This window comes from Thermobia domestica, chromosome 11 (assembly GCF_964235325.1).
Source record: "Thermobia domestica chromosome 11, izTheDome1.hap1.1, whole genome shotgun sequence".
In the NCBI taxonomy this organism is placed as follows: Eukaryota; Metazoa; Arthropoda; class Insecta; order Zygentoma; family Lepismatidae; genus Thermobia; species Thermobia domestica.
Window position 1 is genome coordinate 102,704,246 of NC_137464.1, and position 13,526 is coordinate 102,717,771.

General features: G+C 30.7%; 1 protein-coding gene across 45 annotated transcripts in view; it reads right to left on the bottom strand.

Annotated features, from left to right (window-relative positions):
• The window catches only part of LOC145664324 (uncharacterized), a 1,583,153-nt gene that overhangs the window by 479,385 nt on the left and 1,090,242 nt on the right, over window positions 1–13,526 (bottom strand). For 42 of the 45 annotated variants that reach the window (XM_081730946.1, XM_081730945.1, XM_081730944.1 and 39 more), the window contains one exon: window positions 10,018–10,091. The exons of 2 other annotated variants lie outside the window; for them this stretch is intronic. The gene's annotated coding sequence lies outside the window, so the exon portion shown is untranslated. Of the gene's footprint in view, window positions 1–516; window positions 536–10,017; window positions 10,092–13,526 lie in introns of those variants that run through there. One more of the 45 variants, XM_081730936.1, reaches the window with a different exon arrangement.

Here is a 13,526-nt window from a genome sequence, read left to right on the forward strand (position 1 = left end):
TGATTTAAATAAATTACTAGTTCAAATTAAAGTTACAAATTATTGTACGAGTAATATAGAATAAAATGTTATTTTATTATAGTAAGTTCATGCATGTTTTGCTGAAGGTAATGCGAGAGATTTGTGCAAAATTTTTGTCCAAACAAGATACTATAAATGTCAGCTTTATTATATGTGTCTGAGAATATTGAACCTTGCTAGATGTCTTCAGTAATATGCACAATTTCATTATTTGGAAGGGTTCTTAAAAATTGCAATTGAAATATTTCAGTAATTTGAAAATGTAAAACGTCATCAATATATTTAGGTTAAAGTAGTTTAGCCTAAGGGGTATTCTAAATAGTACACAAAATATTAATTAATATAACAATTTAGTAATATAAGATTATTCAGTGCACGAATTTTTTAGGTGCCAGTACTTAACGATTTCCCTACGTTTCGCTCCAGGTGTATCCTATATTGTCAATGAATTTTGTTATAAAAAAAACCAATCTTCCACCGAAGAATGTGTTGTCTGATTCCATGACTGTCATTCCTATTAAATAATGTTTATACACATTATCAAACAAGTTATAAAGTGAATAAGATGTTTTCATATTTGGAACAAATACTGGAGGCAATAATTATAATAATAATTCTTTCTGATGATAGTAATAATTATATTGCTCTTATTGTTTACGATGGGTAAATATCAAAGTATTTTCGTACCAGAGTAGAAACTATTATTCTGCAAAAACGTCTGTGATATTTTACTCGAAAGTACGATATAAAAATTACAGTACTTTCAGTTGTGCTATATTTCAAAATAGGAGTTCTTGAGTTTTGGTCTTTAAGTAAATTCAACTAAACTGCAGTAATAATAAAAATAAATTTCTTGATGAGGGAGGTAACCTCTAATAGAAAAAAATGAGAATAAGTGCTGCCACAATAATGGTATTTTTAAAACAACTAGAAACACAATACTTGCTGAAACGCACAGCAAATCTAAGGAATATAGTATAGACATATCTACAAAATATTTGAAAAGGGGCACTATTTTAATATTTTAGATTTAATAGTGTCTTTCAGTAATGTAGGAAATATCTTATCTCAGAACTTTGGTATATGTTTAAAACCTTCGTGAATATTTTGCATTAAAGTATTTTGAGTAATTTCAAAAGGAATATTGGCAAGATTGAATTTCTAAAAGTTATTTTGTAGAAATTATTCCGAAACAAGTAGTACACAGTCAATGAACTGAACACAAAAGTACACTTTGCGCAAAGCTGTGAAACACAGCCTCTGTTGCCGAAGAATCGGAAGTGCCCGTGGCCTAGCTCGGTCACCAAATATGCCGATATTTATTCCTTAGGCGGTGAAAAACTTGGTTCAGATATAGTTATTAGTTACTAAGGCACAAGGCACCATATACAAGTGGATCCGGTCCTTAGTCGAGCTCAGCAAACCAAGTGATATTTATTTCCGTTTATTTCCGTTTATTTCCTAGACAATGGGCCTCTTGACCACCAATTTTTCTTAGAACCGGTCAATAGCTACCGAGAAATAAAGTAACTTACACATACATACCTATGGATTGAGTTGATAAACTCTTGTATGGTTGAACCGAAAACTAGAGAAAAATTAAAATTAATCAATTCTAAATTAATATGTTTAGTTTAAACATCCTTATTGTAGTCCAAAGCTCTCACAAAGGCGTAAAAAACTATTGTAATTAAGCTTTTAGTGAAACTTACTTAAAATTTCCAACTTCATTTTTAAAAAAAATAGTCATTTAGTTGTTGTTTACTAATAGCTTGACAAATTTACCAATTTATCGTTTTTGTTTATTATTTTATTGACATTATATTATAATTTTTCATGGTAATAGAATTATTCAACAAAGCTATGTAAAGTAAAATGTTACGAAGTTGCTTAACAATGTATTTCACTATATACTGTTGTAAGATGCGTAGGTGTTTTCCGAATCAGAAGGTATAAATATTTCATATTATTAGATGATCACTTGTTACATCGAAATGTTTCGTTTGGAAGTAATTTCCGGTAAAAAAAAGGCAAGGGTTCCTTGTATTCTCAATATTGCATAACTAATTATATAGCAAACCAATCCTAAAGGTTTATTCTGCCGCAGAAATAAAACTCTGTTAGAGAATTTTGCCCATTACGAATCGAATGTAGTTCTAAACATTTGTTGTACTTTTTCCTAGCTCATATCTTTGTGATTTCCATCCTAAATTATTTTTTTCTGTGTACCCAAAAGCTTCTTCTGAAAATTTGTTAAGACGTTATGCAGTGATCAACGCATTTCGCCTATTTAGACGTATTATTCATATTTCTCATATGATATTCAGCGACTTGCAGCCAGTGTTAAGTTCTATATCGTAATTCATTAATGTCGTCATGCGTTCTTTGTCTAAATATTTGGCGAGTTTGAGGCAGCGTTCTGTTTTATGAAATCTTAATGGCATATTGTTCTCTGAGAGTCAGGGATCAACTTTATCGTCCATGCGGTAAAATAGCCAAAATAAGCAGAATTATACTTGCTATTTACTTATATAGAATATTTGAAATGTGTAAATAAAAGAAATAAGTTCTAAACAAGTCAATTTAAAACTTTAGGATATTTACCAGCCTTTAATGACATATTATGGAAGCAGAACTGTTCGCTGTTTTAATAAATTATGTTTCTAAATTAGTATATCTAGAAAAAAGAAATGACGACTGAAAGCAGGCCATTTGTGTTACTAGTCAGTTCAAACTCTTTTGCCTCTGCAAATTTTGTCGATATAAAATGATAATTATGCCTATTGTCTTGTATCGTTGCGAAACATTATCACTTACTATGCTGAAAGAGCACAGACTAAAAATATTTGAAAATAAAATTCTGAGGCAAATATTCAGTTCTGAGAGATCTGAAAAGCATTCACCTAACACTACTTGAGTTACTAAGTCTAGGCGTATCAGATAATAAAATCATGTAGCCAGGTTGGAAGAAAGAAGTAGACTTCAAAAGTTTTAATTAGAAACTCAATCAGAAAAATACCATTAGGAAGACCTAGATGCATATGGGAGAACACTATTAGAATGGATTTCTCCGAAAAGGTAATATAACACTAAAGTCAGAAGGACCTAATAAGCTAAAGACAGAAGGTAGTGGACCTATTTTGTGAATGCCGTATTGAACTTTCGAGGCCGATAGGTCATACAGTTAGTATATGCATAGTTTAAAATAAAATAGGATTTATTATTTGTACTCCTTGAATATATATATTGTTCTAACATATTTGAAAACATAAATTGGATATAGGAAGTTATTGTTCGCGGTAATGAATAATTGTCATTCGCAGTAATGATAGGTCATTGGTGAATGGTGAATAGTCCATAGGGATCGCGTAATCGTTATAGAGTTAGGAGAGAATCTAATTTGAGGATTTTCCATATTCTTTTATGGTTTTCAAAGTAAGAGTAAAAGAGAGGCGAAACCTTAGGAGTCTAAAACGATACCACTTTCAAGTGTATTATTAAATTAAATAATAAGCTTTTGAATTATTTTGTTTCGTATAGATTTTTTCCCAAAGCATACTTACATTCAATGAATCAACTTTAAACTTATCGCACGTTAGTGCAAAGTAAATTAATTTGTCACACGTATTCACACATATTAGTTTATTAGTCAACATTCTAGAAATGTTTTAAAAACCAGCCGCGGTGGCTCAGTGGTTGAGCGTTCACTTCTGGTGCTTGGAGTCTCGGGTTCGGTCCCAGCCCCCGCCAAGTAAACTTTGTGGTGGACAAACACCGTGTGCGTGGATTTTTTCTGGGTTCTCCCGTTTCCTCCCACTTTCTTCATTTCATTCATCACTCATCATCACCGTCTCCTTTAGCCTAATTGGCATAACCGTGGGACGTAAAACTCAAATATTTCATTTCATTTTTTACGTTCTTTGGATGTTGAGAAAAGTTGGATTATAATTTGTTGAATTGCTTGAAAGTTATTGACAAAACACCGTATAGATGTTTTACGAATTTCTACTTAGTATAAATGCAAAGTAGCTCAGTGGTAGAGCGCTCTACAGATGCAAGAAAAGTCTAGTTCAATCCAAGGAGATATGAATTTGTGGTGGACAACATCGTGTGCGTGTTTTTAAGATTTCTTCCGTTTCCTTTAACATAATTATTCCACAAGTTCTCTCTTAATCATTCACTTTGGTTTATCTTATTTGTCCTTTAGACTAGAGGGTATAATAGCCGGAGTTTGAATTTGGGATTTCATTTCATTTGAATTTGTGCTGGTGATTACTTACAAAAAACATCAATTTCAATCAGTCTTATATATAGATCAATTTCATGGTCTATGGGATTAATGTATGACCGTTGTATTATTTTAAACCTTGCACTTTCTGTAATGCATCTCGACAACAAATTGCTAAAATAATTTAATTTCAGGGACAAGCAATTGTGTTAACAGGTTAGTGTCTAAGTGAATTTGTGGATATTAATTAGCTTAGAAAGTTTTTCTTGAATCTATCACTATAAGAATGAAAAGTGTCGGTTATTTATATTATTTGGGAGTTAATGTCCCATTTGCTGTCAATAACAATTGTCTTAGTTATTTCGAAATTTTGCACTGTTCCCAAAACTTTGGGCCAATCACCATCAAAAAAATTTATTCAATAATTGCTACTATATTTAGGGAAGGAAATTAATCACTTTCCTCCATACTCCTGTGGAGCACCTTAACATTCTAGTTTAAAATATGTATGTGTTTTCTTCAATAGTTGCTGCATATGATTTACGAAAAATAATCAGTATTTTGAACATTGTTTCCTAAACAGTGATGCGTCCATGGACAAGTTATCTTTCGGAGATACTTGCTGTTAAATCTTAATTTATGTGACATAAATACACACATATGACATAAATTTATTTGACATAAATCTCAATTTGTATGACATTCTAGAATTCTAGTTGTTGCAGTAGAAAAATTCCATAAATACAAAGTTTAAATTCATTAAGAAACGTTTTAAAGGTTTCGCAATACTTATCATGTACAGTACAAAAATATAGTACTATAAGATGCTAGGTCCATATGGCACATGACGTTACTTTTAATAACAAAATGACAAGTGACCAAGATAACCTATATCTCCTTGATCCCTTCCCTTCTTATTTGGTGTTTCTAATACAGTGGTTCTCAATCTTTTCTGACTGACGACACACTTTAATGAACTCCCATGAGACTGCGACACATTTACTTGGTTTCTTATTAATAATAACATATAGTGGTGTAAGACTATACATTTCTATGAAGTAGTGACTGCATGTATTACTAAGTGTCGTTGCTGTTGATGGAAGTGTTGGCTGGTACAGTCTATATCAAAATTGATTTAAACTAATTAATTAATGTGCACTGATTTTTAAATTTTAAAATTCTGCGACACACTTTACGGGACTGCGTGACACGCCAATGCGCCGCGACATACCTGCTGAGAACCACTGCTCTAATAAACACTGCCATAAGATTATATGATTAAGAGAGTATTGTTTATGGGAGAAATATATTTGAATATTCTTTATAACAATATTCGATAAAATACGGTAAATATTTTAGAGCTAACAATTTCTTCAAGAACAGTGCTAATGGTAAAACATCTATAATGATTGCTAGCTCACGCCTCGGAGACAGGATCTCCCGAGTTCGATTCCTAGTGGAAGAGCCTTGACAATTTTAAAAATTTTACAGTGATTCCGATTCCACCTTAAGCTGTAGATTCACGTCACATATATTCTCGGTGGTGAAAAAGGACGCTGAAGTACAATAAATAAAAAGCAATCCTAAAAATGAAATATTTCACACTTTGAACATATAAAATTTATTTGAAGAAAGTGAAATTTCTTGTCAGAACAGTAAAAACCTGATTTTAAACTGTTACCAAATGACATTAATGATTCATGTAAATGTAGCTAAAAACATTGATACGAAAATTATCTTATTCCTCTAAACAAGACAAACTTAAATATCCCACTAAAAGTTCTCTAAAAGTTTACTGAAAATATTTATTTTTCTCTGTATATCAAACTTTTTTTATAAACTCTCTTCATCATGGAAAATTAAAGAAATAACTATTCTGGAGTATAGTTATTCTGGCAAACCTCTGAATTGGGTTTTAGGTTGCTTGTTTAATTTGTACATTAATATTGGTGACAGGAATTATTCAATACATAATTTAAGCAATTATTATTAGTATTATTTATTTCTAGTATGAATAAAATAACTATTCTCATTTCAAGATTCAAGCTATTACGGGACTGTACTTATATATTATTTGACAGTTGTAGTTTATTTATTAGCCAGACTATAATCGACAGTAAACACACTATTTAACTTTTCACCTTGCAGTCGGAAGAGCTTACATTCAATTCTACAATTGAAAATCTTAAGAATTACTAATTTTTTTTCCCACATGTTTACAGGCGAATGTATAATTAAGTATAGAACCTCTCTGAATCCCTTTCAAAATTTCTTGCTACCAAATATTTCATCACTTTTATAGTAAAATGACTGGGATATGAAACGTACTTGTACAAACATAAATAATTATAAATTTTGGTTTAATACCAACAGATTGATGGAAGATCATTGAAGGCAGTTAAGCTGAATTGTATCAACACTTGATTTATATACTTTCCTAGATATAATATTAAATTCTATTAGATTTGTGGTAGAGATTTAAAATATATACTAATACACAAAAACAAAATACCACTGACATTCTAACTGATCATTATATCATCTTAATCCTTTGATGAAATAAGATTAAATACGACAAGATTGTTATTAATATAGATGGTTACTATAGTGTAATATTTAGAAATCCAACATCTATTCGACTTGAAAAACAGTGTTTCATTTAATTCATGGGAAATAACTTTCAGCCGTGGTTACGAAGACATAATATTGTTATTTTTAAACAGTTTGATTCACCTAAACTTCTCTATATATTTGCTCGGTCTGTATTTCTCCATTCGTCTGGGAGACAAAATTTCAAATTTCAAGAATTATTTGATGGATCGCTTGATGAATTACCTGGTGATTTTACGACGATGTAGATGATCACAAGTTTGGAAAGATTTTGTTAATAGAGGTGGCCCCCCTAAAGGAAGTGATAAAATCAACTACTTCTAGTTCTAAAGTTCATCAGTATAGAGCAAAAATAGTAACAGATAGCTAGAAGTTCTTTCCTGCAATCGACTAAGTGCCCCAAGAATACATTTATTTCCATCCCTAGCTCTCTAATAAAACCTAACGTGTTAGAAGTCAACTACACCTTCCGGTCTTAATACTGATCTACATTCGGTAAACACGATAAAAGATAAGAGATAGCGAGAAACGTTTTTAAATCGATTTAACGTTCCAAAAGTAAATTCTAACCTCTCTCTTAACTCCATTTAAGCCAGAAGTGGAAGAAATCAACTACTTCGGAATTTGACATAGATCACTATAGGGTAAAAACGGCAATACATAGCTTGAGGCGGTAATATGGTATTGGTATTGACAGATTCCGTTCTAGCCTGGGGCCAGGGGGCCTGGACCTGTCAGTTTTTTGTCACAAACATAATTGAAGCTATTATTTATATATTTTTGAAAGTTTATAGTAAACTCATTATATACCTATTATAGTCTGAGTTCTGGTTGCCAACCAGTTTTAAACTTCAAGATCCGCCTCTGGACATTGCCTAAGGAGAAATACAAAGTTTTATTACGTTATAGTGCATTATGACATTCAATTTACTATTAGAGTTTTTTGGTTTCAGTTTTAAAACGTAGAAAAATATTCTCAATTTTAATTTAGTTATGTGATTAATAACATTTTGCTTGCAATGATTATGCATTATTATTTCAATATATTATTGTTTTAATCCTGTAAATTCTTCGATTTTTACTATAGCCTTGATCATCGCTAAACATTCGTTTATAATAATTATTTGCCTGTTTATAAGATCGTCTGTACTTTCATTAGTTGGGTGAGGTTTGGGACGTGTTTCAATATTTCTAATCTGTTCTCTTAATTAATTAGATTATTTTCCTGATGACAGAAAAGTATTGTTAGCGTTTGTAATAATGTATTGTTCACTACTAATCTTCTTTTCTATTTCGTCCTGGATAAAACTAGGTAGAAAATAGCTTGTAATCGTTGTGTTTTATTTTTGCTCATAATCCAAAATAATTATATTTGTTAATCATATTAATGCTTTACTAAGTTCAGATACTTCAAATATGAATCGCTTACTACAATTTATAAAAGACGCATATGTATCAAAATATGTTTGTCTTAAGGAACGAGTTCTGCAAATGTCTTTAATCCAATATATTTTTAATAAATAAAATACGTTGGGTGTGATATGATATTAAGCTGTTAAATATAAAATAATAGTTTCTTGCTACTATTTATAATATACATGCACTATAAAGTACATGTTTAGGATTAATGAATTTACCAGAAAGCATTACATGACTTTTACTGTTTTATAAAATTTATTGTTGGAAATTTTACGTTCCATTGAAGTGGATTTTTATTTTTGTATCATGTAAAAATTCTCTGAATTTTTATATTAATTGTATATGCCACGTTTTTTTAATAATAAATACGAAATACTAACCATATTCCGTTAACAAGAAAAGTAGATTGGCTTAATGTAACTACCGCTTTTTGCAGAATTTGCAATTAGCTTCAATAATTCTATAAGACTCAAAAGTTTCGTGTGTCCAAACATTTATGAACATATCTTGCCACATTGACTTTATGTTTTATTCGCAATAAATGTTACTATTTTATTCCAACTTTGTGTCAAAATTTAAAACGTACAATAGTTTTACCAACTCGTTCTTGAATTTTCAAGTCAATGGTGCGGGCAATTTCAAAACATTCTTGTAGTTTGAATTTCTGTTACTTGAGAATAATATTATACATATTTAAGTTTATAATTTAACAATCATTTTCAAAAAAATATTCGGAAAATAAACCTATTTCCTCAGAATTTTATGGATCTTGACACATGCTTACGTTATCGTTTAAAAGCTTATTTTATTCTAAACACAATGAGGTAAAAAAACACGTGGCTCTAAGATATTTAGGGTACAAACACATGCTTCCTAAGCGGATTTTACTTATTTTCTTATTTTTAAAATATCACGATATGGTTTAAAGAAATTTAGCAAATATATACCCTAGGGTATGTGGTATTTTTCGAGATACATTCGTGCAAGTATCTAAAGTTGAATCTCTTACAGAGGTTCTCAAAAATAAAAATATACTTTTTTGTAAAATCTTTCCCAATTTCTCTTGAACTTAAGATTCTGTGTAATATATAGAAGGAATCAGTCAAAAGTCTAATTTGTTGTAAAGGCAATGACTTCATAGACTATTTCAACAACTCCAAACACATTTTTCCCAAAGATATGTGCCACTGAAGTACCTTTAATGAATTTACTGAAACTCAGCCCTGCAAGAAGCGCCCAAGAGAATATTTTTCGTGAAATTTCCGGGTAAAGCCCAAATTTTTGTATTCGTGAAAAAATGTGTGTGGTGTCACTTGATACTCTGATTTATTCTAAAGATAACGATGAAAGAAAGATGATTGAAAAGATTATAAAGTCGCCAATAAGATCTTCGTAAGGGAAATCTACAATTTCTTTTAATAACGTTTGATTTTCAAAGGGTTAAACTCAACGCGAAGCATAAAATGACAACCAAGGATTTTTAATCCAATACTAAGGTCAATATCAAAATGAAAATCGAAGACTTCCTCTTTTGAAGCATTTGTAATTATAATGCAAATGTGTACTGGTAGTCGCGGGCCTTATATGATCTAGGAGAGAAAATTAGACATTCGTTAGTCTGTTAAAAATTTGTCGTTTGATTATTGGTGTCACTATGAGCTATGCTTTATGTGTTACAGTTAGTATAAACCAAATTATAGCTATATATGTATGGAAGTAAATAGTTTTTATTTACTTACGGATCTTACGTTCAGTTTAAAATCAAATTCAATCATAATTATAAATGTTGACTTGGCAGGGCTTAGCTATAAGTCTGTAAAGAAAAATGTTTATTAATAAAAATAACCAAAGTTTATTAATTTCAAAGCTTTATACAATATAATTAGTAGGAGTTATTAATTCGTGCTTCCACCGTTAGTATTGTGGATGAGATGATTAATTATAAATAGTTGGTGCCTAACTGTGTCAATGCTAGAAGTATACGTGTCATCCTTAGAAGTACACAAACAACAGTACATACAATCATCTAGGAAACAATGTGTTTATTTACGTATCGAGTATATAAATAAATATCATTTCCCGTAAATATTATTTCTCAACAGAATAGAACTATCAATTATGATTAGCAGCTACCGACATACTTCAAAACACTACAATAACACAGTCACACAGAAAATAAAAATTCTGTTCAGTGGACCCCAGACTGTGGAGTAGATGTATTTTGTTACACAGAATCCAAGTTTCAAAACTCCGGAACGATTGATCGCGTCAATTTTTTATGAGCGAAAATTTGAGCGATTTCGGATAGGGAGGAAACGTTTTTTGCCCATTGAAAAAATAACACAGTCAATCGTCCCAGAGTTTCGAAAGGTGGATTTTATGTAACAAAATACATCTACTCTACGTTCTGGAATTCGCTGAACAGGCCCTTTTTATTGTATGGCTATGTTAAGTGTATCCTCCATATCCAAAATCGCACAAGTTTTTCGCCCATAAAAAATAATTGACAACGTCAATAGTCATTGGTTTTGAAACTTGGATTCTGTGTAACAAAATACACCTAATCCATACTCTGGGGCCCGGTGCACAGAACATTTATTTTTTGTGTGACTGTGTAATTACTTTGCTTCGTTTTTCTCGAAAACGTCCATGAGAATTTTGCCCCCCAAGCATGTCATTTCTTACAACTCAATGTTATCTATTGACTAATGTATCTCTCAACTTCGAATATTACTTTTGCGAAACAGATATTAAAGTTTAAGAGTTTATGATAATTTTGACTTATATCTCATTAACCGTGTTGTTTACTGTCATATAGGAGTCATACCGAAGAGCTCGAGATGTGTGTAACCCAACATAAATTTCACCTTAGCAGTTAACATAATTCCTGTACCTAGTTATAGCATCAAATTTTATGTCTACAAACAAATTCGTTTTTCTTTCAATTTTGTCAAAAACTACACAAGGTTTTACATTCACCGCTATCAAATTTTCAGCTGAATGAGATCTACCGATTACTATGTCTCATCTTTGGACATTTTTCCATTTAACGTTACTAATACTGTAAAATTAATCTAAGAAAATGTGATTCCTGCGTACCTGGATATTACAAACGCTAATGCTAATAGTTAATCACACTATTAATATATTTTATAGCACTATATTACTATCATGTTTTTTGCATGCTTTGATAAAATTATTAAAACCTATTTTCGGGATTTTTTTTTACTTAACATGCAAACTCAATTGTACCTACTATTAACTGCATCGTGCTTGAGTTTGACATTGAGGGATTTTAACATTACAGAACAAACTTATGTCACCCAATTATTTAAACAATATAAAACAATTGAAATAATATTAATAGTGATGTTACATCACGTGTGTAACTAAAACATCACACAAGGCTGAATTCTATCAAATTCTGTTTACACCAGAATAAACTATTATCTGGGTTCATTAAGATACAGAATGTAATCATTTCATACAAGCAACCAATTTGTTCACCTTTAGAACTATTATATTTTAAAACTATTTGTGTGGACGAAAGTCAACTGTATTAAGTCAAAATTTAAAAACTGATTATAAAATTGTTTGTAAATAATCTAGATACATTGATAAATATTTAAAACTTATAAGTTTTAAACCGGAATATAAGGTACCGATCACAATTGATAAAATATAGAATCTATTGTCAAATAAAAGAACAATGTTTTCTAACAGACATTATATTCTTTATTTAGAAACGGCAAAATATTAATAATAATAATAATAAATAGTTCAACATTATAATTGTTTTTATAAATAATTCAAAATGTCTTACAAAGTAAATTAAGTAAATTAATTTGCTTACTGTTATGCAGGGTTATAATATAATTACTCAATTTGAAATAATAGAATGAACGGAGCGAGGAAGAGCAGAAACATTAAATAGAATATTTTACAAACACAGTGTTGTTAATAATATTTTTATGGGTTTTGATGAAATTTCTTATACGAAGTCTTAATAAGAATTTTAGAAATGATCCAAAAAATGGATCAAAAGAATGCGATCTTGGATAAGAATTTTACGAATGATCAAAAAATGCATCAAAAGATTGCGTGGAGTTGAGTTGATTTTAGTTTAGCGTCCCGTTCAGCAGCGAGGCTATATGAGACGTGGACCTACTGATTAACATGGAATCCGAACCACATGAGCTCCCTCCGGGAATCGAACCCGGGTCTCTCAAATAATTGCGATCATGGGCAAAAATTAGTTTTTGGATCAAGGGTCACAAATGTTTGGAACGGATCCAAAATCGAGTTTTTGTATTTTTTACGGAACACGCACATCATACTGAGTTGACTAAAATTTGAGTTTGGCTACATTATATGTGGCTCTCCACATATAAAGCTGCAAGAAAATGTTTGATTCAATGAAATATAATGAGTATTTTTTTGGATCAGGGGCCAGACAATTTTTGAAAGGCCCCTAAATCAAGTTTTCATATTTTTTTAAGGAATAAGCGCATCATACTGAGTAAATTGTTAGTTTTGGTTTGGCTACACTATATGTAGTTCTCAAAATATGGATCGTAAAAGAAAATTTTTGATTCATTGAAATATATTGAATTTTTTTGATGAGGAGCCACAAAATTTTTGAACGGCCCTAGATCGAGTTTTCATACTTTTGTACGGAATAAGCACATTATACAGAATAAATTGTTAGTTTTGATTTGGCTACACTGTATGTAGTTTTCAAAATATTAGGCGTACAACAAAATGTTTATTCCAATGAAATATATTGGATTTTTTGGTTCAGGGACACAAAATCTTTGATTGGCCCTTAAATCGAGTTTTCATATCTTTTACAGAATAAGCACATTATACTGACTAAGTTGTTAGTTTTGGTTTGGCTACACTATATATAGTTTTCAAAATAAGGGGCATACAAGAAAATATTTGATTCAATGAAATATATTGATTTTTTTGGTTAAAGACCAGAAAATTTTTGAACGGCCTTTAAATTGAGTTTTCATGTTTTTTGCGTAATTAGCACATCATACTGAGTAAATTGTTAGTTTTGATTTGGCTACACTATATGTAGCTGTCAAAATATGGGGCGTACAAGAAAATGTTTCATTCATGAAATATATTGAATTTTTTTTTTTTTTTTGGATCAAGGGGCACAAAATATTTGAACGGCCTCTAAATCAAGTTCTCATATTTTTCGCGTAATAAGCACATCATATTGAGTAAGTTCTTAGTT